Consider the following 4,343-nt stretch of genomic DNA (forward strand, 5'->3'; position numbering starts at 1 on the left):
GTGCTAAGTTTGTGTTCCCCCAATTCGAGGAATAAATCCCAAAGGACAAAGGAGTTTAAAAATAGGAAAGTTTAGGGCCAGGGATTTAGTTCAGTGCCTCAAACCCTTGCCTGGTAAGCACAAAGTCATGAGTTAAATCCCTGCTTAAAAAAATAATAATAAAATAAAGAGCAGTAAAGCTTTCCTGGGGAGTAGGAATGGCTCCTGAGAGACAGGAGGGTCCTCAATGGGTTGCCCCCAAGGCCTTTTATCAGGAGTAATTTATATAGCAAAACCACAATGTGGGTTCAGTTATAATTCACCAATAAGGGGCTGGGGATTTAGCTCAGTGGCTTAAGTGCCTGCCTCGGCAGCGGGTGGTCATGAGTTCGACCCCTTGTACAGATAAAAAAATAAAAAATTTTAAAAAATATATAATTCACCAATAAGATTACAAGTATAGTTACTTAGCTGCTGTTGATCCAGTGGGGAAGCAGGACTCCTGACCAATGCATAGGGCTGGCATCCTTAACCTCGGTTTATCTAGCATCCCAAAATAGGAACATTTATAGGAAGGGCGGATCTGGATGTTCTGGTCCACACACCCAGGTGTCTGATGCATATCTGGACTTAACGGGCTGGGTGCAACCAATTACACTGCTGTGTCACAAGATCCAGTGAATTACTTATTAATCAGTGAACACAAACTCTACAGAATTACAGAGGGCCGAGTAGTGGAGATTGTTCTAAAACAAACGGAGGGTTTTTAAGGAGAGGTGAGTCTTGATGGATGTCTTTGAGTAAGGACCTTTGCACAAAACTGCAGAGACCCTGAAGTACAGGAGCTAAATGGGGGGTGCACAGAAGACAGATGCAAAGTGTCCTAGCCTTGGCAAGTTCCATTCCAAACTCAAGCATCTGACTTGGCTTCCTGTACACGGATAACAAACATGCCTCTCTCTCAGAGCTCCGAGTGAGGGGGGTCCATGGCTCCAGCAACCAAACAATTCTTGGAGAGACTAAGTGTGGCATTCAAGCACTAGTGAGAGGCTTTGGAGGCTCAAGGCCGTATGCTTAAGAGGCTGCACACGGCTAGAAGATGAAGCTCTCAGTACATAGATGCATCTTGTCCTGAGTGGTGGCTCCAAACTTACAGACTTGCTTACCAATTTGCAGGTGAAGGTCTCAGTGCTATGTGCAGAGGGTGCTGGAGGCTGCAGTCCCTGTGTGCCTCTGAGTGCTCCAATGTCACAGATGCCATCCTGAATGCCCTAAGTCAGGACTGCCTTAGGCTTACAGTATGAGAAGTCACAAGATGTGCTCAGGTGACAAGTGTGGGTTTCACTCATCAGTTTGGCAAGGAATTGCCATCAGCTTGAAAAGATAGACGCGAGAGAATGTGCCCAGATAAATGGTGGCACATTCCTCCAGCTTTCCACACACCGTCCTGGACTTCAGATACAGAGCCTGTCCCACTGTAAGCTCACCACAGACTACAGCATCCGCCACCTGAGGAGCCACCCAGCAGGAGGTAACTGAACTGGACCACTGCCCACTCATCACAGATGTGTTCCTGAAGTACCTGAAGACCTGCCACAAGGCGGAGCTGGGTGAGCTCTGCCACGGTCAGCAGATCACTCCTGTGGGGATGCAGAGACTCAGGACTCACTCAGCCAACATTAAAGCCCACATCTGCTTTACACCTGTCACTCCACCCCAGTCAGTCCGGGGCAGCAGAAGGCGCCTCTGTGGTGCTGCATCACCCAGTCACACTGGTGGGAGGCTGAAGCTGGAAGATCGAAACTTCACAACTAGGGTAGGCAATCTGGCAATGTGCCATTTTGAGGGAGACTCCCCTCAAAATGTGTATCTATTGGCCTGTTTGTCTGAGACAGTTGTGCTCGCCCCGAATCTGCTCAGTAGCCCAGGCTGCCATGCAACTCAGTAATCCTGTCCCCTCGGTCTCCAGAGTGTTGGGATTCAAGGCGTGAGCCACCACGCCTGGCAGTGCCAACCTTTCAAAAGGAGCTGAGGCAGTGGTGGTGTGGGCCAGCGAGCAAAAGGATGCAGAACTCCGGACCCCTTTTCCCAGTGCCAGACATCATGGCTGGTGGCAGTGGGTGGGCCTGGTGGGCAAAGCCTGAGCACTTCTGCACCCCAGTGGCTCTCTACATGGAGCAGAAGGAGCACATGTTTGGGGGCGGAGACAGCAAACTTTGGCTCCTAGAGGAGCACAGCAACATGCTGATCTAGCTGGAGGCCTAGTGCACAGTTTGGGCAGCGGAGAACCTGGGGACCTTGCCCAGGGCCTCCTGATGCTGCAGCTCGTGCACAGCCCTTGGATGAGCTCAGCAGACTTGGCTGTTGCTGGAGGCAGGGAGCCACTGTCGAGGGACCTGGCGTGGGCAGCCTGAGGACTGTGATGCCCCTGCAGCGGCCTGCTGTTCTCCTGCCCTTGTGCATTTTCTTCTCTGCCTTCTGTGGGAGTTTAGTGCACCCGTGGGCAGGGCTGGAGTCTGCCGAGGTCCAGTGGGCACCCAGTGAGAAGCAGAGAGTGGAGGCCTTGGATGGGGCGTGGATACCCCATCTAATAGCTCTGGGCCTGTGTGTGCAGGGAGAAATCTGCCCACAGGAGAACTTCCTGCTGCCCGTGACACCGAGGACCCCAGCTACTGACTGAGGCCTGGGAGCCCTGTGGTGTGGCCTGGGCCCTGGAGCAAGCTGGAGGTCGCTCAGGTGCCTGGGGGAACTCATCCCCTCGCTGAGGAGGTGTTCATTGTGGGGTGGGGAGCAGGGGTGAACATAACTAAGGTGCTATGTCCATGTATCAAGTCCTCCAGTGAGGACTTGGCATCACATGTGCTGGCATCACGGATGATTAGACACAGAATTCATCTTTGGTACCAGGAAATGAACTCTGGACCTTTCTCTATCCTGGCCCCACATAGAATTTATAAATAAAAAATGTAATAAAGTGTTGGGAATGTCAATTCGGCCCAGTCTCTGTGTTCAGTCTCCAGTATTAAGAGAGAATTAAAGAAATAAATGCCATTTCAGACACACTCATCTCACTTTTGTATATATCTTTTTACGTTGTTGTTTTTATTTTTTGACACAGGCTCTCACTCTGTAATTCAGGCTGGCGTTGAACTCACTGTGCAGTCGAGGCGGCCTCAGACCTTCACAACGCACCAGCCTCAGCCTCAGAGGGCTGGGACTGCAGGCCTGCACCCCACAGCCAGCCTCCTCTGTACTTGGTTCTCCCCTTTCTCGGGGTGTTCCCTCCCTTCCCCTGCTGCTACTTCTGCCCCCTTGACCTGGCAGAAACTGGAGCCATGCAGGTGGCTCCCCCCACAAGGCCACTGCCACCTGCTGTTTCTGGACCAGCTGCTCCCTCCCACCCCACCCCACTCCCGCGCCTCTGTGGGCCCTGCTGGGAGTCCGCCTGCCTCTGCTTGGGAAACACCACTGTTGGCTCCAACCTTCAGCAAATGGGCCTTGAGGAACAACTCTGAGCCTTGTGGGGTTGGCACGCAGGGTCCAGAGCCCAGCCTGGGGCCTGTGTTCTGCAGGAACACACGGTGGGCATCTAAGGACTCGCTGGGGGAGAGGTCTGTAAGGCAAATGAAGCCGGGCAGGAGGGTAGTGTGCATCGGGCCTACTGGCACTCTGGGAGGCTGAGGCAGGAGCGAGGCAGGACACAGGAAATAAAAGGTTAGGTGGAGATGAGACTAGAGGGAACACAGGTCAAACCCTGTTTTCAAGAAAGACTGCCTTCTCCCCAGACAGCAAACCTGGGCAACTCCCTTTCAGCACACAATGGGTCTGCCAGCTCCCTTTAACTCTCCCCCGGGGCCTCTACCACTGAGGAGAGGACTGTGCTTTTGGCATTTGCTCTAGGGATCCCTCACCCAGGTCAGGCCACCCTCTCACCCTCCACGACTGAGAGTGAGACAGACTCTAGATCACTGGTTTTCCACAGGTTTCCACCTCTCCAAACCCATAAAGGATTCCCAGTTTCCAACCATAGGCCACCTGTTTCCTTGAGCACCCTCACCCTACACTATGTGCACCCAGGATCCCCCTCTAATGAGTCCTTCTCTGTCTCTTTTTTGGGACACATCCTGAAAATTGTTTTTCCTCAATGGTGAGCAGTTCCCTCCATATATATTTGGAAAGGGGTGGGCTAAGGTGTTTATTTCAGCATCCAGGACACTCACACACAGCCTGTGACAGGAAGATGGAAAGTTCAAGTCTAGCCTGGTCCCTTAATGACTTAGCAGGAACCCCGGCCAAAATTCAAAATAAAAAAGCTGGGGGTGTGGGGTCTGGTGTGACAGCCCTGGATTCACTCCCCAAACGGG

General features: G+C 52.4%; 1 pseudogene; it reads left to right on the forward strand.

Annotated features, from left to right (window-relative positions):
• The first annotated feature begins 566 nt into the window (after positions 1 to 566).
• Positions 567 to 2,611, forward strand: LOC100715501 (F-box/LRR-repeat protein 20-like; annotated as a pseudogene).
• The last annotated feature ends 1,732 nt before the right edge of the window (positions 2,612 to 4,343 follow it).

The sequence above is a fragment of the Cavia porcellus genome, unplaced genomic scaffold (genome assembly GCF_034190915.1).
Source record: "Cavia porcellus strain 051 isolate PalLab524CR breed Dunkin Hartley unplaced genomic scaffold, mCavPor4.1 scaffold_6, whole genome shotgun sequence".
In the NCBI taxonomy this organism is placed as follows: Eukaryota; Metazoa; Chordata; class Mammalia; order Rodentia; family Caviidae; genus Cavia; species Cavia porcellus.